Source organism: Anguilla anguilla, chromosome 11 (assembly GCF_013347855.1).
Source record: "Anguilla anguilla isolate fAngAng1 chromosome 11, fAngAng1.pri, whole genome shotgun sequence".
Classification (NCBI taxonomy): Eukaryota; Metazoa; Chordata; class Actinopteri; order Anguilliformes; family Anguillidae; genus Anguilla; species Anguilla anguilla.
The window spans coordinates 34,800,901-34,824,136 of record NC_049211.1 but is presented as its reverse complement, the minus strand read 5'-3'; the positions used below and the strand labels follow the sequence as shown (position 1 = coordinate 34,824,136).

The following is a 23,236-nucleotide window of genomic DNA, read 5'->3' as shown; positions in this document are numbered from 1 at the left end:
AGTCTTATTCTCCTGGAAAGAGTCTCACTATCACTCTTTCCCTCTCCCTCTCTGTCTCTCTCCCCTCCCTCTCTCTGTGTCTCTCCCTCCCTCCCCTTCTCTCTCTCTGTCCCTCCCGCTCTCTCATTCTCATTCACTCACACACACACACACTCATATTTGTTCCACGCAAAACAGACTTTGAATAAACACTTTTTTCCAATAAATGTCTGTAAAATTTGGGAGCAACAGAGCAGTGGTTATGTTTACTGAGGCTCCAAAGAAACAGCTGGTCATGCTGGGAACAGTACAGAAAGATGTGGTCATGCTTAGAGGTTAGTTTATCTTCAGAAAAAAGGCCATCTCCCTTCCAAAGGTTGCAGGTCGAATCCAAACCAGGTGCTAACTTAAACCAAATAATCTATGTATTATTCAAGATCAATCCCTCACCAAGAACTGACTAGTCAACAACACTCTTTCCCCAGCTACTTGGGGTCAAGTAGTGTAGTTTATTTTAAATGAATTTATTTTGCTCAATTTGGGATACTAAATCTTGCATATTGACCTCCCAGTCCTCTAGAACTCGTCCGCTCATTCCCATACATGCTGTAATTTCACTCTGCAGTCAGCTGCGCAGGTAATACGTCAGGGGAGACCACAACCAATGCGGCTGGAGCAGACCAGAGCTGTTGCACAATGTGGCAGTGACTGTCCTGTCAACTGAAGCCCTCCCTCTCTTTGACATTATAAGCAATTACACACCACCCTGCAGAACTATGTGTATAAACAAGCTATACTTATGCGTGTGTGTGTATCTTATACACAATACAGCTGACTCAATACAGGATTTTGAATTTTGCTGAAAAAAAACACTTACATTGTTTTCTCCCCGATTTAATTCGCGATTCGGAATGTACATTAACAGTCGCGCTCAAGCTGCAATCTCTGCGGCCGACGCGGGGAGAGTGTCGGCGAAGCGCGGGCTCTTTTCCAAAACGCGCAATGTCGACAGGTGCTTCTTTTCACACTTCCGCTCACAAGCCCAGCTTGCACAGACGTGAGCCGGAGTTCAACCAAGTAATTCATGTAAAACATGGCAGACTAAATTCAAACAGCTAAAACCAAAACAGTATATATATATCCAATTCCAATTTTAAAATGTGTAATAAAAAATGTCATTGCCGTTAAAAAGGGAATTCGTCTTGTGCTTAAGGACACACGGCACAGTGAATACACGAAATACATGCCATTTACCCACGTTAGAGAAAACACAACATCGCATTAGATCGTCAGATATTACCAACATTAATAACATTAAAAATGCACAATAAAGCATACTGAAAATTGTTATCTTATGACACACATTACTCAGACAAGCAAACCTCGGAACAGCATCAAGCAGTAAACCCACCAAAATACTCTATTCATACTTAAGCTGGTTCTCAGCAATATTTTAGAATTTATCAGGAACACGTAGTGGTGCAAAGACCTTTCTGGCCACTAGAGGGGAGTAAGGCATTCTCCCAATAACAGTAGTCATTTTTAACATTTTTATTGTTGACCGCCAAAAATACCATGTCATAATGGGCTCATGCTCATGACTGGGATACAAATTCGGTGAAGGGTTGCTTTGTAAACGGCATTGTGATTGATAGTCTGTGTGTGGTGAGCAGTTAGCAGTTAGCACACTGGTTTAGGCTGTAGTTAGCTGCAGGTTCTATTCCCAATAATTCACCTAAATTATTTTCAGTGAAAATAAAAAATTGTTTTCAGAAAATGTAAAGTGAAGATAAGACCATCTTCTAAATGCCTAAATGTAAATATAAATTATTCAAGTCTGATAAAGCTTGATAGATGAACAGTTAGAAACAATGTAATATAATGTAAAACAGGCACCCAACACATGATATTACACTGAATTATTGAAATCACCTGTTTGGTATGGTGGTTCCAATTCTCAGAACAACAACCTGAATTCCAAACAGCTTGTTAAACTAATAACAAGGCTCAGTAAAGGTTGAAATACAATTAGCCATCACTAGAGTTTCTCGTTAATGACATCAAACATACAATATAATTAAGAAAACAATTATACAACAAAATGTACCATTTGTGCACCATTATTAATATTCTATGTATTATAATAATAGGCATGTATTTATTCAACCAATGAACTCAGTCAGATGATTTCACCAATTACTTCTACCTCCTGGCTGAAGAGCTGCGATAATTAGCAAATCCAGGTGATTGGAACAAAATTTGGAGGAGTTTTCCTTTTTGAAACTGGATTTTCCACTTCTACTGAAAAAGAGGCTGTAACAGCTTGGAATCCCGCAGATTAATTCATTCTGAATACTTTAGCGACTCAGTTTACAGGTAGAAACACCCTCCAGCTTGCAACACTTTTCCCCAATTTGAAGTGCCCCGTTACAAGATGGAGGTTCTGAATGAAAGTACAGAGGAGCACCCATGGACCGTATAAAAATAAGCAGACTGTGGGTTCCACATCGCTCAGTAGGGGCCGCTAGAGAGCGATGAGACGCAGACCCGAACTGATTTCAACTCTCCATTAACCCTGGATGGTGCTACCGCCAATGATGGGCTGTCCTGCGGGGCTATGGTACAGCCATCCATTCACTAGAACAGCACATTAACAGACACCAGACCGTGGGGCCCATCCATGCACTGGAACTTCCACCCGCATATACACTGAGCTGAAGATACTGCTAACAATTCCGGTGGCCACCGCCTCCACAGAACACTTGTTCAGCAGTTTGCATCATTTACAGACATAGGGCCTACTTACTGAGCACAATGACTAACAAAAGATTTAATGGACATCCATCCATCAATCCATTTTATAACCGCTTGATCCAGATCAGGGTCGCGGTGGCAACAGGGCAAGCAGAGCAGCCCAGACGTCCCGCTCCCCAGAAACTTCCGCTAACTCATCCCGGTGGATCCCCAGGCGATCCCAGGCCAGCCGGTGGATATAATCCCTCCAGCGTGCTCTGGGTCTGCCCCTGGGTCTCCTCCCCGGTGGCCATGCCAGAAACACCTCCAGATTTAATGGGCATGCATTACTGAACAGCTAGGCAGCTCTGTGTGAGTTTGATGCAGCAGGGAGACAAGGAGTTAACGTCAATAGGTAGGCAACTTTTTTTATTTCATTAAAAGAGCGGTGTCGTGTATGTGTGTGCAGTGGGGGGGGGGGGGGGGGGGGTGTCCGGTTTAGAAATGAATTGTACAGGCCTGGACTGGAATGTCTGGATTTACACCACATCCGTGATCGGTTGCCATCCCCCACCTCAGTCCACCGTTGGTTCCGACTGTAGGCACCCCTGCACATACACACACACACACACGCACGAACACACACACGCACACATGCACACAAATGCTCTCACTCACACATACACACGCACACGCACACACACGCACAAACACACACACATGCACACAAATGCTCTCTCTCACACACACACACACACACACACACACACCTATCTACCTACCTGGAGACCCCTTGCAGGTGACGGTATAGGTAGATGTGAAATGGGATCACTGAATGGGTCTGTGATTATGAATGGAGGTTACTGGTGTGCAGTGACTGCAGGCTCAGTGGTAATGTGGAGCTGAATGCAGTGGGCTCTAGGGGGATGGGGGCGGGGGCGGGGGCGGGGCACAGGTGCACCCAGCCAAATACAGCACAGTAGCCCCGCCCCCTCCACCAATCACCACCCCAAGAATTTTAATGAGTCAACTGTGCAATCAACCACATTCGATGACCAATTAAGCACTGAGAAACAATGAAAACCATGCATGTGAAAACGCACATGCATGTCACTAATGAGAAACACGTACATTTCTACCAACCCTCTTCACCAATCACTACCCACTAGGAGCATCCCTGACAAAATAATGCATCAAGCATTCTATTTTTAAAATTTTTTTTCATATGAATCTGCATATAGTGTACAACTGGAACATACAAATTAGGAAACGTATATGTACACACAAAGGCAAAAGCTAGGCTGAACCTCAGAACAGGAAATTGGGAACCATTTTGGATCAAAACGCACCTGCTATGACATTCACCACAAGAGCCCAAAGCAATTAGTGATGCAGAACAGTGAGTGGTGTGAGTCAGGCTGTACAGAGTGACCTAATCAGGACACGACTGTACATATGAAAAAACTAGAAACCAACCAACAGGCAGGAAGTTTGGCAGCGAGGTACTCTGTGCACCAACTTAAGTACCACTTCATTATTTTATCTTAACGCACGGCTTTTTAAAATGTCCTGATGGACACAAACCAGTCATTGTCTCTCACTTGCTGTGTGTGTGTGTGCGCATGTGTGTTTGCATGTATGTGTGTGTGTGAGTGCATCTGTATGAGTGTGTGTGTGAGTGTGAGTGTGTGTGTGTGTGTGTACACACGTGCTAGTTTGAGATAAGGTGTTGTAAGTAATTACTAGATCAGGGAGTTGGCAGGTTAACAAAAGAACCAGTTTCTTCCGGTAACCATGGTGCCAGGCAATACAAATCACCCCCCTACTGAAGTGGCAGGAACGTCAGACGCGGTGACTCAAACAAACCAGGTGTAATTAAATACCTGCTCTTTTCCTCCCTGCCTCCAGCACCGCCACAGCTCCCCACCCCTTCATTTCAGCATTTCATTATTATTATATTATATTTTCATTATTATTATATATCCATTTCCAACCTCAGTTCCTCATACAGAACATCCCATTCAGACCTGCCCTGGCAAGCCGTGAGCTCAAAGTAGGTTTTTGACCCTCCCCCACATACTCTTTCATTATGTTTTGTGAGGACAATGAGGGAGATCTCAATTACAAAGTTAATTGGAATGCCAGCAAAAACAACGAGGGCAGTTTCCGTAACTGCGGCTATGCTTTCTCAAACTGAGATTATTGGTTTATATCTATAAATAAGGAATTCAGCCTGGTGCAATAGCAAGGCACTACACATCACTACATTTCGATTTTTCCCCTCCACGGGAGTTACACACTCGGAGCACACACTCGTTGAATACATGTTGCTTGGCAGGACACGATCCCATGAAGAAGAATTAATCACAGAGAAACATAAGCATAAAGGCCATTGGCAGGACACAGATTTTAGGAAGTAGCCTACGCGCGCAGCCGGCATAGACTGCACCACTATCCTGTCTGTTGGTTTGCACAAATTCAGGCCTGCAATCTAGCGTCAACGCAAGTGGCACGAACACAAGCAGTGCATTTAGATGAATGTTAATATAACAATAATGCAAATAAACAATGATGAAACTCAGTCAGGATGCCAGGAACGATGCTCCTTCGAAAAGGGAGGTCTTGGAGCCAGACATTCCAAAAGCAAGTTAGAAAATAAAGCCATTTTGAATCACAAACCAAAACAGATATTTTAATTTAATATTCACAGTACTTTAAGTTCATGCTTTTTGCAGTGGGAATCACTGAATCTGCAAAGAATGTACGGTTTAAGATCTGATGATGAACGCCAGTACATAAATGAATTCGTTGTTGCAACAGACACGATTCCTCCCATTTTCGTGCTATTATGGCAGCCCTGTCGATGCACATAATCCATTAGGCCTACTCTGGCGGTTAGTGGACATTATATTGAAGGAATAAAAGTATTTTAACTAGAATATCTTGACATTTATCATTCATTTCACACCACGTGGCTTTTTCCCGCATCTTGACGAATGGAATTTTCGGCACTCACTGGAATGTATTGTATCGGAAAGGATTTTGAATATAATAACTAGCCTATACTCCCCCCAGCGATCCCATCTGCTTGTATATTAGAAAGTCGCTGCCAGAGTTTCTTCTTCCGCTTGGTCAGTCCAGCAGGAAAAACAGCATGGAATTCAGCAATCGCTCGCATGTAGTCCGCTTCTAAGCAGAACATTACGTAAACTCCACCTCACGCGCTTATTCGGAATCAGAGGACGCACATCATAATTTTTCTTCGTTCAGCCTTTAAATTCGAACGGTTCGGTTTCAGATGTGAAGTAGGCTAGATAACCGGCGAGCTTATTATGTTGTACTGAGATTTCATTTCACCGTGGGGCATTTGCACAATTTTATTTTATTAGATAAAAGAAAATACATTGATCTATTGCAATTAGGTGCGCACTGAACAAAATTGCCCCCCTGAAACCTACAAACGGCCTTGACGGCGACTGCATTCTTGTTCCCCGCCAAGTTTAAATCATAATTATCTGGAAATGTGGCTTCTGTCTGAGTGCCCAGAGTGTATTCTCAGCGCTCTGTATTTGAATTTATAAACATTCATTCTGATGACGTTCAGCGAAATCGATGCCCATAACACTTTCAGGCTCACTCGATCACGGCCCAAATCTTGTTGCCGTGGGAGTGCGGTATTACTGGAGTCAGTTCAGAAGTAGCCTACTCGTTTCTCTGAGGAACAGTTACGCCAGGTCCCAGCCAAAGGAAGGCTAGGTTACAGAAAAAACAAATCTTGTCGGGAATTACAAGGAGACGACTGTGACATAAAATATGTCCTGTAGGTCACGAGCCCTTATATTTCTTTATTAAATCCCCAAAATGTAAATTATGCATACTAATGGCATGTTTGGTTCCTGACGTAGAAGTTGGTTCAATAAATAAAAACATTTGAATGGTGACAAACACCACAGGGTGTATAAAGAAACTGAGAATGACGTTAGTGATGATGGCTATTTCGATGATGACGTTTATACTATAGTCATGTACCAGAGGCTCTCAGCCAGATATAGAAATAATAAATATTCATATAATAGTCACACTAAATTGTAAAAAAAAATATATATGTATTGTAATCTATGAATAAAACACTGTTATGTCATTGGACGAAATCCCATTCTGAAGGAAAGTCTCTGTGAAATTGATAGGTGAAGAATTTAGTCGCTGCATGGGTGAGTAAGTCACATATCACCTAACAGCAAAACAGCAGGAAAATTAGCTGTCAGGAGGGGAGTAATTTGTTTATAGGTGAGTCATCAGTGGGTCATGGATACAAGCTCTTTCCTCAAAAAAAAAAAAAAAAAAAACAGAAGAAGCGGAAGCTCAAGATTCACTCCCTAACCACTACACTGCATCTGCTTTTCGGTCTCTGCCTGAACCTTACTCACTACTGGGGTGGCAGGCGAAACTGACGAGCTTAGATGGAGTGATTGCTTTTAAGTGATTGACTGAATCAGGAAGTTAAGGTCCTTCGCAAAAAAAAAAAAAAAAAAAAAATGCAGAAACTACATTTATGAACATATTGCCAGGCAATCACAATGTAAATATGCGCGATGGTGACGCATCTTCAAAGTTTTAGTCTGACTAAAAATACATTTAAATAATTATTGTGTAACCCTTTTAGTTTTGTCCTCAAAGTAAAACCTCTTCATATTAATTTGGCTTTTCTTTTTACAAAGAAATGAAATGTCAATATGGCATTTGCAACATTTGTGGCATTAAATATTAATATCTTTTTATTATTAAATGTGGAGTGAACCGGTTGCATTCCGTTGTTTGCTTTTGCAGATCAAATAGTTGCTCGCAGCAAGATTAAATTCAAATTTTCAGAGAATTGCATTGCTGGAAACGGCAGTTCAGAGAAGCAGCGAGAGAGCTGCTCATGACAGATAGCGTTTCCTAGGTGTTTGGCCTGCTCGCTGGGTATTCATTGTAAGGCACCTAAATTTCTGTCGTCCTTTAAAAAAAGAAGAATTGATTAACGATCTTCTGTGCGGCTGGTTGGCGTTATTCAGCGACACGATAGATTACTGGAAATGATTCCAAAATGAGGAGGTGGCCGGGGGTGGGAGAAAGGGGGAAAGAGGAGAAGTTAAATGCCATCATGTCACTGGTAATTCTATGCTAATATTTACTTTCCTCCAATTTCAGAAAAAATGCCCTCATTCTCTCCAGTTGTGTGCAGCCTTTTTTTGGTTTATTTGAAGCCTCTTATACGCACCATGCATTACTGCCAGAGCTTTGTGACGAGGCCGTTTCCTCTTCAGACGTCAAATGCACTTGGTGATTCATTGCCTAATAAAATCTGACGAAGAAACATCCGTTCGAAAAAACATCACAAGCACTAGATGGCACACTTTTACAGATTAGTTAAACACTTCTCATTGCACGGACATCGCATCATTTGTCCCGCAGGTTTATTCCTACACGACGTCCCTTTCAACAACCTATGTTGTTTACGTCAGTGCGTTGTTTAGCTCTACTTCTACAGTGCAAAGTCTTTAATAAAGTCGCACGCTCTTGCCTATTTATTGGTAACTCAGCCCTGAGAGAAAGTGCTTTCATAAACCTTTGGACCACGAGCAAAGGCGTCACCATAAATTGTGGGGTCCACAAAAAGATCTCACATTGGGTCCCACCACTGACCACACGTTTAATGGCCCCAAAGGACCGTTTCAGTGGATGCGTGCTGGGTTTGGGGTTACAGCGTGAAATGCTAAAAGTTTAGTACAGTTAGACTCCCCTAAAAAAAACCCACGCACAGTATGTGAGAATGAGCATACATGTATGTGGTTATAGTGTAATGCCTGCTATAGAGATGTGGGTGTCATTGCTGTGTCAATAAAGACAGGGAGTGTGGCATACTGAACTAGAGAACCACCAAACTTAATTAAGGAATTCCTGCAATGTTTTCATTCAGCTCAGGAATTAAGGAGGGTGGCTTCGAACCACGAGTGGGGGAAAGTACGACCTGTTTTTTTCCTGCTTGCTCCAGACAGATCTGGGCAACAAACCAGTCCGCCTAGAAGCCAAATGCTACAGACATTCTTTCGCGACCAAGACCTGCACTTTGGAGGTAGGTGTGCTACATCATCTCACATTTTACACTGTGCATTTCCTCTTTAAAAAAAAAACAAAAAAAAAAAAAAACCTCAAACTTCTATTGAATAAATTAGTCGCACTAAAAAACTGGTTTCCATAATGTCTGCTAAAAAAGTATTTTGAATGGTTTTAATCATATTTTCTGAAATGTAATTACATAGCAAAAAATTTAATTGAAGATTTTTCGCATTATTGGGGTAATTTAGGACTAAAATATTAAACAATAGTGACTAATGTATGTTCTTACAGGAGAACAAGGCTAATTAGCACAAAACAACCAGTTACTGGCAGAAAAATGCTATTCAAATCTTATTGACTTTGAAATCCAAGTATATGATTTACAGTATTTTTTTGCCATACATATATTTTTAGGCATGGCAAACATTTTTACAATACTTATTTAAAATATAGCCGCAAGCGGCGGTGATCGGGGTCCGAGCAGACTGGGAGCATTTGGATGCTTGTTTGTTAATGAAATGTGGTTTTCATGAATGCAAGCTGAAATGACGAGACAGTCAGCCCAAGAACTTGAAGATTTAGCATTAAGACCAGGGGAAGAAAGGCAAAGGCAGGGTTTGAACCCTCAACCTTTGGATTGGGAAACAAACTCCTTTTCACCGAGTTACTGGCAAAGTCAGTGTTGACTGCATGTACATACTTCTAACTTCTTACGTGTTGGATTTATGCTACAAATTCATACCAGGGTCAAAGCAGTGTAGATGATTTTGCAGACAATGCCCATTATGAACACAAGCTCAGATCTAGATCAAATGAAGATTTGAAGCAGTGGACGATACCACCACTGGGATTTGAACCCTTAACCAAAGGACTGACAGACAAACAGCTTACCACTTACCGCATGTTTGGACACACAAAAAATACTCAAGGTCCAGGAAATTGACACACAGGCTAAATCAGCGTTTCTCAACCTTTTTCCTTCCGCGGCACACTTTCCAAATTTACAGAATCTCATGGCACACCACTCGCAAAAGCATAAAAAATAAACACCCTGCAGCCCCCTCCACACACGCACGCACACACACTTTTGGGGTTTTAATTAAGCGATATGCATTTTAATGACTTTTGTTCATTTAAGTTTTAAATTTTTTTATTCATTTGAACATTAAAATTTTTTTTAAGGATTTTTCACACGGCACACCTGAGATCATCTGACGGCACACCAGAGTGCCACAGCACACCGGTTGGGAAACACCAGGCTAAATAAAGAGGAAACTTTTCATTATACAGTCTTGGTACTTGGGTTACATGTGCACTTTTTGTGCAATTTGATGCAAATTAGAGATTGGAGATTTGGCACTGGAAATTGGTGACTTAGATTTGAAAGTCCCTGGTCATTCCAGCCATCGGAGTCAAACTGGAAAAGGAGCAACAACATTGGTAATTGACAATATTTGAAAAAAATCATATGCTTTTCTTAAAAAAAAATAAAAATAAAAAATAAATAAAAAAATAAAAAATTTTTTTTTTTTTTTTTTTTTTTTATAAATACTGGCTACGGTAAGCTCACTGATACACAGTTGGCACAGATAGTCCACAGGTGCTCAAATGAGCAGAAGGTCACTGGAGCATGACAAGACAGGGACAATCCTGCCACAGCCATGCATATCTAATTTGAATATAATATTGTTTCTACATCTGTGCGAATGCATGGGTGTATATATTTGCTCAATGGTTTAATGGGGTTTCTCATTCAGTGGCTTTTGAGGTGACCGTATTAACCCTTTCAGTTTTTTCCAATTGCTAACATGCATTGGTCAGAACTGAAGTCACATGTCAAAACTCTTCACACAGTCAGCGAAACAGAAGTCTGTGGACCAAATTGTGAATCATTTTTCATTTCACTTTCACACAAAATGCATTCAATGACCACATTTTCCAAAATCCATGAACTCTTTTCTCATTCATACTCCACCACCTGCAAAACACTGTATATTTGCAGCACATTTTTTCAAATGCTAACACACTGTTTTCAGAACTGTTAAAAACACATTCAAAACAGAATGATGGCAAATTTTGTGCATTTCTGCAGTAACCATATTGAAATATATAGAAAATCTTAGCAGAATATTTACAATGAAATGATAATCATTCCAAACACAGCTGATTGCGATTTCAGCTGAACGCGTACCCAGGGGTTCTGTTTTTGGTCTCGTTACCAAACAGACAAAAGGGAACGGCTTCGGAAAGATTTTGTTTGGAAAAATGGATCAAGGAAGACACAATCATAAGACATAAGACACAATCGAAACCAAAAACACCACTTGTGCTGAAGACATGGATGGTGTGATTAGCCGAGAAATGTCAGCGTAGTAATAACACTCTGCCCCCTCACTGTCACGCCCTCACCAATAATGAATATCATTGTAGGGATGCTCATAGCAGGAATGCTATTATAAAGAGTGGTATAATAAATATATTAAGCTATGTTATCCATTATAACACCTTATGTAGCAAGTCACATTATGAATGACATATTAAATAATGTCTCATGTACACAGCATATCAAAAAGGACAATTTGATGTATTCCTTTATTTAGCCTTTAAAAATGCTGATTTGGAGTATGTAAACCATGCAATTTGCATGTCAAATGTCCAGTGTCACGCAAGCCAGTCAGCCTAGCACCCACGGACCAGGCTGGAAATTGGGATGGCAGGCATGCCCCATACCTATACAACAACGAGAGTTTGGCACTTTTCAGGGTTCCCTACAGAAATAACCACAACAGCCACAGACACTCAGCCCTTAAAAACATTCATTTCTGTACATTCTGACACCATTTCAACAGAGACAATTCATAAACAACCTTTTCCTTCTGCCTAGTGCACAAAACAAAATGTCTCCCCATTGGACATTTTACCAACACCAGCCAATCCTTCACCTTCACAAACCAATCAAAGTCATGGCTCAGTGGTCAATGTTACAGTCTATGGGTCATAGGGTCCTAGGTTCGAACTTCTAAATTATTGCTTTTGCACCACATCTACCCACCGTTCATCGAATGTATACACTGCATTATGATGTACCATCTACACGTTCAGTTCACCGGCTACAATATTGCCGGGCCATATACCTTCAACGGGAGCTCCACTGTGCATACTGGCCTGTCTTCTTTAAAACCACGGACACATTTGAGCAAGACAACTCTCGTATTGAACAGTTATATCACGGTGGCGCACTGATAAAGTTACGGACTGGAGAGCATGAGGTCGAATTGTTCAGTGTATGTTAACTAATTTACTTATGCCTGACACCCCTACTGGGGTATATGCCGTCAACAAGGGACCTCCAGAGTACTCGGTCATCTCCCAGGACTGAGTTCTCTTTTTGTTCCCTTGTCTGCGTTTCTGTAGCAAGTGGAGTTTTTACGAGGCAGGGGCGCTAACCCTATGCCCAACCCTCCTCCTTTCTCATCCGGGCTTGGGACCGGCCATGGCGGAGTTAGTCTATGTTTTATATATATATATATAAACATGTTTTGGACATATGGCTAATGCATTCAAATTTGTCCTTATTCGTGGCCTGCAAAAGGCCTAAAGTTCAAATCGCCCACAGAATGCTGCCGTTTTACCCTCCATAAATGTCTTTACTGTAGCCTATATAGGAGCTTAAATCAGGGGCTTCTTGCGTTTACCATGGGTGTCCCCCCATCGGAGGACATCTTTCTTATTGCAAGTCTGGCCTGAGCCAAGTAGTTAATCCACTGTTACGCACTCTTCAGCTAAAGCCAGTGTGATGCTCGCTTCCTCCTGTTCAGCCATGTTACACATGATCTTGTACTTTTGTTTTTCTTGCCCACCACCACCCCCCCTTCATCGGGGGACATCCTTCTTATTATTGCTGTGGTCTGAGCCAAGTAGCTAATCCAGTGCTCCACACTCTTTAGTATGATCTTTTTACTTCCTCCTGTTTGGCAGTTTTGCACATCATCTTATATGTTGCCCTCTTTACTCCAGTTTTTTCCCCCCCTGTATCGACTGTCTTTAGAAAGTTCTTATCCCACTTTCATTGTTAAGCACTGAGCTGTCCAGCTGTTCTCCATTCACCCATCCTTAAGGGATTGGCAGTTCTTCAGCAGTACTTCAGCTTCAACGCAAGTGTTCTTTTGTGCTCCTTCACTCCTACCAATCCTACCCTGAGAGCTGTGATGTTCCAGTGGAAAAAGGCGAGACTCCTCTTCATCCACTACCAATCACAGTAAGCCACAGTGTGAACCTTGATCATGCTGACCTGGAGTGTTTGTCCATGCAGTCCCAGTCCTCAATGTCATCTTTGAAGGGTAGATTGTCCTGAAGCTTTGGGAAGCTCCGATCCATCGTTGAATTAGGAATATCAGCACCTCACCTCAGTTTGTACAATGGAAGGGGTTAGAGGAGCTTGAGGAGGAACGTGTGTTGGCAGCACCATGCCTTAGGTTACACAGGCACACCACCTTTCTCCACCCTCTGCACATGGTCAGGTGCACGATCTGTTGTCCTCTTCACACTCACTGTGTCAGAGTGAGCAGCCATACCACTTCCCCAGGCGTCTGACTGGCTTCTCCGTGAGAACTGGAATCTACTCTCCACCTACTTTGAGCCAAATGTTGTGATGCTCCTTGCCGTTGCCTTTCATCAGTACCAGCATCCTCAAAATTCTGGGCTTGAAGGTCACTCTTGCTCAGCTAATGGATCCGTCCAGGTTTTCAAGCACCCATCTCCCCTCTGTCACTGACTGTATAATGATGGTTATGCCATTCGTGAAGGTTCATGTTGGTGGTCGCGGCACTTTGGATTTCGTTCTAGTTCCTCTGCTTGGTCTTTCTGCAGAGCCCACAAGGATGCAGAAAGCAGCTGTGATGAACACCATGCACCTTGTAATCGTGTCCACCCCCAGGCTCTGGTAAAACAGTCACACACTGTAACCCTCATCCTGAACCTTTTTTAAAAATTATTTTAATTGTGTTTTTATTATTTTATATATTCTTTTTAATTATTATTTTTATGTTTCTATTGATTCTATTTATTTATTTTTATTTATTTTCTATCATTTTAAATTTTAATTTTATTAGGGCTAGGTTTAGAGTTTAATATTTTTAATTTATTTAATTATTGTTTATAATAAATAATAATAATAAGTAATAATAATAATAATAATAATAATAATAATAGTTAACCTACAGAACTACTTTCATAGGTTCAGCATGAGGGTTACAAGCGTGTGACTGTACTACAAAACAAGAGACTGGGGGTGGCAGTTACAGGGTGCACAGTGTCCATCATAGCTGCTGTTTACATCCTTGAGCTAATGGACAGAAAGATCAGCACTGACCTCTGAGGAACTTTACTGCAAGCTCGTCTCAGTCTTCTGTATCCAGTCTTCTGTATCCAATTAAGCTTCTCATCCATGGTCACTGGTACACCAAAAGCTTCCATTCTTGGTCATCAAACCAGTTTTCCATGACATGCTCAACAGTGACTGGGAGGGCTCCTGTACAACCCTGCAGCGCCTCTTGGACATGATTCTGGCAACGGTTCTTCATTCCGCACTGTGACCACCTCATTCCCTTCAACGGGTCTTCTGCCAGCACCTGGTCTTCATCATCTGCTGTAGCCAGCCACCCTCTGATACCACATCAGTACTCAGCTTGTCCTCCTCCAATCTGCAGGGGGGGGGGGGGGATGGAGATTAGTGTAGCAGAGGCTAGCTAAAGTGGCTAGTTAGCCACCGGGGGGCTAATATGTTGTGTGCAGCCATACTACAATTCACACCACCATTCCCACTCTTTGGAGGACAACTTTGTTTTTGCTGGTCTAGCCCAGGCTTCTGACTAGCTTCCGTTTGAATTGGAATTCACTAACGACCAACGATGAAAAAGAAAAAGGAACTAAAACACTAAGGTACCTTCAGAGTAAATAACCTGGGACTACTTCCACTGGCTAAGACTCTAAAGCTGGCAGTATACTCAGTAAGAAGAAAGAACTTCAGGATTGAGAACCACCGGCGAACATGTGCACGAACACTGTTGTCGGTATACTCAGTGAGAACACCGCACCGTTTAAAGTCACTTCACACCGCTGGGGCGTGAATAATTACAAATAACGAGGCAGCTATTAACTGGGTCTGGAATCTCAACCAGACCTCCGTCTCGCGGCTACGCCATGGTTGTATAAAGAGAAGGGCTACGCGAGATCACAACACAAAACAAAAAGTTTAAAGTGTTTAAAGTGGCTTTAGTTTATGTAGCTATGCAAAAGAAGAAGACAAGGCAAAGTAAATCAGAGTAGGACGGAGGACGGAGAGTTTTGTCTGTACATTCGGCAAATGCGAGTTTAGAAGAGGGGGTCCACTTTCTCTTATTTCCGAATGTGTGCTAGGCGTTTTGATGACTTGCTGAAACGAGTAGCACCATTCATCAAACATGCGGGAACTCACAGAATTCCCATCTCTACAGAAGAGAGATTGGCATTGACTCTCTGTACATTACCATGTGAATTCAGCCCTCTGAACTCAACCGTGACATAACCAACTGTGATATTTGGACAAATAGCTGAGAGGGAGAGGTTGGAGAACAAGAAAGAACTTTTTGAAAAGTTCTTCCTGGAGGCCGTCGCACACTGCACCGTATGAACACACAACACCGCGTCTTTTTGTTCATCACTTGTTCTGATTGCTTCGTTTTGCTCAAAAAGTTCTACTTCGTACAAAGTATATGGCCTACTTAAGGTTTTTCTTGCCCACCACCACCCCCCTCTTTAGAGGACAACTTTGTTATCAATGGCCTGGCCTGATCCAGGTAGGTGATCCACTCCTCTGCACTCTTCGGTCAAATATGGTTTGATGCTCTTGTTCTTCCGGTTTAGCTGTTTTTCACATTGTCATGTATGTTGTGGTCTTTGCTCCAGGAATCCTCGGTTTCCTCTGCACCCATTGACCCGTAGAAGCCTCTTATCCCATGTCCACTGGTAAGCACCTAGATGCCCAGCTGTTCCCCATGCACTCATCCTTAAGTGATAGACACTTCAGTAGATTTATTTCATTGGCTTCCTCCAACCTCTCAACCTCTCTTCCTATGGCACCATTACCTCCATCACATTTGTATTGCTTGTGCTCCTTTACCAACTCCACAGTCCTCATCTAAGGGCTTTGCAAAGGATCTTCCAGGGGAATAAGGCCTAGTGTTAAGTCTTCTTTTCATCAGCTGAAAATCACTGAGCCACAATGTGCACCTTGATCGATGCTCACCTCACTTAGTTCTTGCAGTCGCAGTCCTCAATCTTTTCTCTGAAAGGCATCTTCCATTTTGTTCCCCAGCTGTTTTGGCCAATTCTGCTGAAGTTTTCGGAATCTTTGGAGGTTAGCCGCTAATGTTTCTGTCCACTGATTCCACTGCTGATACTGTGAGTTTTTACACCAGAATGGGTTTAGGAGTTTGGTGAGGAGTGCATGCTGGCAGCACTAGACCTTGGGTTACACAGGGACACCACCCTTCTCCAACCTTTGCACCCAGCCATGTGTGCGATGCGTTGTCCTCTTCACACTCACCATGTCACAGAGTGAACAGCCAGACCACTTCCCCAGGCTTCTGACTGGCTTCTCTGTTCGTGCTGGAATCAGCTCTCCATCCACTTTGAAACAAGTGATTGTCATTCTCCTTGTCCTTGTGTCTCTTCAGTACCAGCCTCCTTGAGTCGCTGAGTCTGAAGGTCATTCTGGCTTAGGCAGTGGATCTGTCCAGGTCTTCAAACATCGATCTCTCCTCTTTCACGGACTATGTAGTGATGGTCATGCTGTCTGTGAAAGTACATGTCAGTGGTTGCCACACTTTGGATCTTGTCTTGGGCCCTCTGCTTGGTCTTTCAGCAGAGTCCACAAGGATGTAAACGACAGCTATGATGGACACTGTGCACCCCATAACCATGCCACTCCCAGCCTCTGGTTGTACAGTCCTACACTATAACCCTCATCCTGAACTATTCTAAATTACTATTTATTTATTTGTTTGTTTATTTTTATTGCTATTTATTTATTTATTTATTTATTATTATAATTATTTTTTTAAATAATTTTCTAAAATACATTTGTATTATGGTTTGAGTTTTATCAAGGTTATATTATTTCTATTAATCATTTATTATATTTTTATTTTTTACTTTTATTAGTTTATTTTTTTTTAATGATTTCAGGGTGAGGGTAACAGTATGTGACTATACTACCAAACAGTAGAGGCTGGGCAGTAACAAGGTGCACAGTGTCCATCATAGCTGCTGTTCACATCCTTGTGGACTCTGCTGAAAGATCAAGCAGAGGGCCCAAGACAAAATCCAAGGTGCGGCAACCACTGACATGAACTTTCACAGACAGCATGACCATCACTACACAGTCAGTGAAAGAGGAGAGATTGGTGTTTGAAGACCTGGACAGATCCACTGCCTAAACAAGAATGAGCTTCAGACCCAGCGATTCAAGGACGCTGGTACTGAAGAGAGGCAAGGACAAGGGGAATGACAATCACTTGTTTCAAAGTGGATGGAGAGCTGATTCCAGCACGAACAGAGAAGCCAGTCAGAAACCTTGGGATGTGGTTCAACTGCTCACCCTGTGACACAATGACTGTGAAAAGGACAAGACATCACTCAGATGACTAGATGCAGAAAGTGGAGAAAGGTGGTGTTCCTCAGACCCAAGGCCTGGTGCTGTCAGCACAGTCTTCTCCAAGCTCGTTTAGCCTCTTTCGATGTACAAAGTCCTTCCAGTCTCAATGCGAGTCCCAGGGCCGGGAGGAGGCGGAGGCTATGGTCTGGGAGAGGTTAGCAGCAGCCATGATCTGTCCAATAGAGTCACTGCGAGTCCCTAAAAGTGCTGGTGTGGAAGAAAAATATCTCCCTCCAATTCTGTGTGGACAACAGGCAGTTGAACACAGTGACTTGCAAAGCTTCGTAGCCTCTTCCCAGCATTGACTACATCCTGGACAGCATAGCAGGTGCTAACTGGTTCAGCTCGCTCAACCCCCACAGCGGTTATTGGCAGGTCCCTATTCTGGCACCGGCTCATCCCAAGACAGCCCAGCAATGTTCAAATGGCTGATGGAAAAGATACTTCAGGGCATTCCAGCAACAGCCTGCAGTGTCTACCTTGAAGAGATCCTGGTCCAAACCTTCAATGTAGTGCAAGCCAACCTTTGTATCGAGCCAGGTCATGCCTAGTTCTATAACGCGATGATCCATCTTGTCATGTTCACCTGAGAAACATGACTTCTACAGCAGGATAACAAAGCTCTTCTCCACCTGCATCCACTCAAGCATCTCTTCCACAAGTGAATAACACATCAGCAACTTCTTTTCATCATCTTTATCAGATCCATTTCCATGATATGATCAACTCCAGAAGTGGACTCAACTTGTCCACTTCTGTCTCATTCTATTCATACTTACCTTCTCTCACCAAAGAGGGGGGTGATGGGAGGAGGGCGATGGGAGGGGAGGAAGTTGACTGGAGCCTATCCCAGCATGAATTGGGCTAGAGGTGCACCTATCCATCTCAGGGCGCATATGAACAGCACAGCCATGGACATAAGCAAACTCTGAACCTCAGTCAGTAAGCCAATCAGACCACTCAAAAATCCTATTTTACACATTTACTCCAGACAAATATAATCATCTGCAACACATAACCGCCGAGCCCTTCTAAGCTCAAAGAAAATCTGCAAGCATCTACAAACCACTCTGCCAGTAATATTTTTCCCACACCACCTCTAAAAACCACATACCAGCACAACAAAAAAGCAACCAAAGCCCTTCACTCAAAAAACCTGAAACCATTCTAATAAATTCCAAGTTCCTATAGCCTATTCCTTTAAGACCATGAAACAATCAGACATCATCACTGTAGCATCTCTGTTTTCCCATCACTGCAGCAGCATCATTGGGGGGAAAAAAAAAAAAAAAAAAAAAAAAAACACAGCATCAACGAGAAAAAAAACCAGCTTTGAAATAATTATAAGCATGCCCGTACCTTTGACGTCTTCTGGCAACCTACAACCCACCACCAACAGCACTGCTTCTAGCTTCTCACCTAAACTACTCTCTCAAATGCCACCAACTCAAATCAGCACCAGAACTTTTAGCAACAAGATCTCTACACCTATAATTAATTCACAACATAATTATATCACAGCATAATCAGTCCAGAAAAACAATGACAGCACCAAAATGGGAATCAAAATAATCTACGCATTTTGCCCTAATTAAAAATATAATCTTCACTCCTCAACAACAATTCTCACCTAGTGTAGCATAAGCAACAATCTCCAAAAAGCAAAAAGAAACACCGCACTTCAGCACTGCGGAATTCTACTAGTGAAAGTACATAACCAGCTCCTTACCTTTGATGTCTTCTGGCAGACGCACCTACAACCCACCACCAACACCAACCGTGCAGCAGCAGCACTGCTTCTAGCTCCTCACTTAAACTGCTCTCTCTCTCAAATGCTACTAACTCAAGTCAGTACCAGGGCTTCGGCAACAACACAGCTAAGATCTATACACCTACAATTAATTCACAACATCACAATATCATCAGATCGCTACATAATAAGTCCAGAGCATACAAAGACAGCAGCAATGTCCAGTCAGCAGCAATCGCTTCTGAACAGCACAGCAGCAACACAGCCACAAACCAGAAGAAAACGATATCAAAATCACCACAAATTCCTCACAGGAATCAAAAACCGGAAATCCAAACTTAAATATAATCTTCACTTCTTGTCAACAACTTTCACCAAGCGTAAGCAACGATCTCCACACAGCCAAAAAAAAAAAAAAGGAATAAGTCTTGAGCACAGCGGCATCCAACCAGTGAAAAGTACATAACCATGGTCTTACTTGGTGTCGATTGATTGATGCATCTAGTTGTCTAGGTTGATTGCAGAGCTGGGGATAGAAAGAATGTTTTAAAACTCATGAACATCTACATGAAAATAACAGCATAGCCTTTCCTATAAGCACAAAGTAAATGTGAAACCCCTGGTAACCTACTGTGGTAAATTTGTAATAATGTTTTTAAAAAGCTGCTAAAGGCACAATTATTTAAGCCAAGTTTTATCTTTACATTTGTTTTCACACTGAGGAAGGCAGAATACAGAAATGTTAGTGTAACTAAAAGCATATTAATATGAATGGGGAATCTTGGTTTTGTTTGCCGTTTTGGCTTGGGCTCATCCTGGTCTTTTTTTCTCCTTGTTGCACCATTTTGTAAATAAAACTACTCTCCTGTACTTTGTAAAACTGGCCTACCATGTCACTTTTAACTTATGTTACTTCCCTTTTAAGGCCAAAACAACAAACAAAACCAGGACCATCTTAAAATTAAATCAAACTCAACTAATCTACTACAAAATAAAAAAATACAACAGGTGAAAATGTGACATAAATCAAAATAGCCCATGCACCCCTATGCACAAATAATACATGATAGACCAGGCAGAAACTCACACAACACAAGTCAATCACAAAGATGGCCAACAGGTGGGCCGACAGTTGGGTTTTTACACAGGCTGCTGGGCTGTAATTGGCTGTAGGAATTTGAATTTGATTCAGCCAATGAAGAAGCACGAGTGGCAGTCAGTGGGTGGATACCTGTTGATTGATTGATTGATTGATTGAATTGATTGATTGCCCCTCTAGCCAGAGATGCCCCAGATACAAAAATTATCAAAAGGATAAAAACACAATAAAGCCCAAAGGCTTTGTGGTCCTTTTTTAGCACTTATTATTTGTGCATAAGGGTGCATGGGCTATTTTGATTTATGATAATCTGTTGAATTGTGCCCACCTGTCAAATGAAATGGTTTCATTTTGTACGAGAGCTCTGGTTCTCATCTCATTACATCCGAGGTAAATGCAGAACTTGCTATTTGTTTATTAACCACTAGAGGGAAACATACACAAAACTAAGGCATATCCATTGATATTGATATTGTTTTCATAGTGACTCTGCACTCCGTGAATCAGTTAGAGCAGTTGATTACACCGTTAACTCAACTCACCTGGTGTCTTGGGTCTCAATTGGGTGCTGATTTTAAGGTGAAAACAAAAAACAGCAGACCCTGTAGCTCTCTAGGACCAGGGTTGGAGACCACTGCTGTAGTATAATTGCTGGCAACAAAGTCAAATGGATGCCACGATTTCAATATATAGTTCCCATGCAGAGTACAACTATAAAAATGGAAGTATAATATCCGTACAGTTTACATACGTACACAGTAAAACTTTCAGTGTTAATTCAGGTCTTACAGAGCTTATGTGAGACCACTACAGCCATAGTGATTGATGTCAAACACATGTAATTAAAATATTAAATCTACTGTACAGCTTTCCATACTGATAGCAATGGTCTAGCATCAAATTTTGTCTGAAGGGCTGGACAAGGACATGTGGGGGAAGGTTGGAGACCATAGAAAGTCTCTTACGCATAAAAGGAGTGAAAGGTAAAGTAGGCTTAAAATTTCAGACAGGCCTCGAGGGCATTTTTGTCATAAAATGTCTTCAAAGTCTTTAGCCACAGTCAGAGAGGATGCAGGGCTGACAGGGTTTAGACTAATGTGACGTGATGCAATTAAAACGGTATCCAAGTCAGATCCAAAGAATAAAAATTTTGTTAAAAAATTGCCTTCCTCAGTTTGTCTAATCTCAAGTGTCCTTCTGTTCCATGCAGGATGCACAGTAGCACACAGTTCCTTCTAGATGTGAGCATTTGGCCTCTGCATTTTTTTCACTATACACTATACACTATTCACCAGCTAAGCGTCCGCAGTTGGGCGAGCAGATGATAGCGAACCAAAATGTCTGGTACAGGCATATTACAGGTGCTTGACTGACCAGAAGGGTCCCTTTCATGAAACAAGAAAGGAGAAAACATCCTGCTGAAATCCTCTCAGATGCAACTGGGTTGATGGAGGTCAGATCACAATAACCTATTTATTTATTGAAATAATGACACCCAACTGGTGCTAAATAATTTTGATCTCAGAGAGCTGAATATAACCAGTGTTTTCTTTTTCTCCCCACTGTGGTTCATGAAGAGCTGCGGCGTGTGATGTCATATAAGATGCTGAGAGTTCTCACTGTCAGTTGTTAAATTGTTTTGGGAGCTTTGTGTTAAACTTTCCCATGAAAGCACTTATTCTGCAGACTAGCCATTTATGCAAAGCTTCAACTTTAATTAATTTAATGAGTGATGGCCTGACTGCACTGAAATAAACTTCAGACCATGTCCATTACTCGTAGTTTAGACACCTGTCAGTGCATAACTTCTAGATGTGTTTAGTTGCAGAATTTAAGAGATGCCTGGTTTGCTAAGTCAGTGGCTGTGACTAAAGAGTGTGACAGTAATTTGATTGATTCTTTCTCAAAGACTTAAAATGGATTTGAAGGGTTGACTGCAAAATGAATCAGGTCTTTACTGAGCACTCAGGGCCAGGAATGTGAGTAAATGCATTTGTTTTGGTTGGTTAATTGACTGACTGAACTTTGGTGAAAGGTATGACTGTGTCCCACTATGACTCAAAAAGGCTAAATAAATACAGGAAACAATAGTAAGAAGTGATCAGTGATCTTCAAGGATGTCATATTCATAATGCATTCTGTTTCTCAGCCTACAATCCTTGGCAGACCAGTATTTGATCACAGAACGGTAAGTCTGATCCTCTTGATGTAACGTACCATTGATACAGCTTGTTTGAATTGTCTGGGTAGTTTCTAATGATGGGAATCTAGTAATTATTATTTACTTACTACATTATTTAATTACTACAGATTTGGCATGAAATTATGACTTCATGAATGTGAGGATTATAAAGTTAGATCGGAAATGATCTCTGCTGGTATTGCTTTAACAACTCAGTTGGCTTTTTTAATGAATCCTTTTTTTGGCTTCATAGTTCTGCCTATGAAAGTTGACCCATTGTATTGTATCTAACTGTGGGTATAAACACAAGTGTCAGGTTAGTTGTTTATTTTCAAAATGTTAATTGTTGTAAAATGCTATTGTCCAAAAACAAATTTTTGAGATATTAAAACGGGCATGTAGGGGATCAAATATCAAATAGGTCTAACCAATGTCTGTTAAATCAAAGAGGATTTCAGTATTGGTCAGTAATTTCATGTTTTATGGAGACTCTTCTCAGCATAAAGTATGGCTTTTCCACTTTAATGGAGAACTAAAGAGCAGGGAAGCAATTGTGTTCCTTAGAAAAGAAAAGGAAAAACAAGGAACGCCTATACTGAACACCAAGCCTGAGCACAGTTCTTGATGATTTTAAATGTTCCCAACTGCAATTTTTTAGATAAAGTCAGTAACTTGTATCAATTTTGAAAAAAATAAATT

General features: G+C 41.6%; 1 long non-coding RNA gene across 1 annotated transcript; it reads left to right on the top strand.

The window, feature by feature from the left end:
• The first annotated feature begins 177 nt into the window (after positions 1-177).
• Positions 178-22,741, top strand: LOC118208185. Its single transcript, XR_004761524.1, has 3 exons — positions 178-3,127; positions 8,747-8,827; positions 22,505-22,741. It is a non-coding gene; the product is annotated as an uncharacterized LOC118208185 (long non-coding RNA).
• The last annotated feature ends 495 nt before the right edge of the window (positions 22,742-23,236 follow it).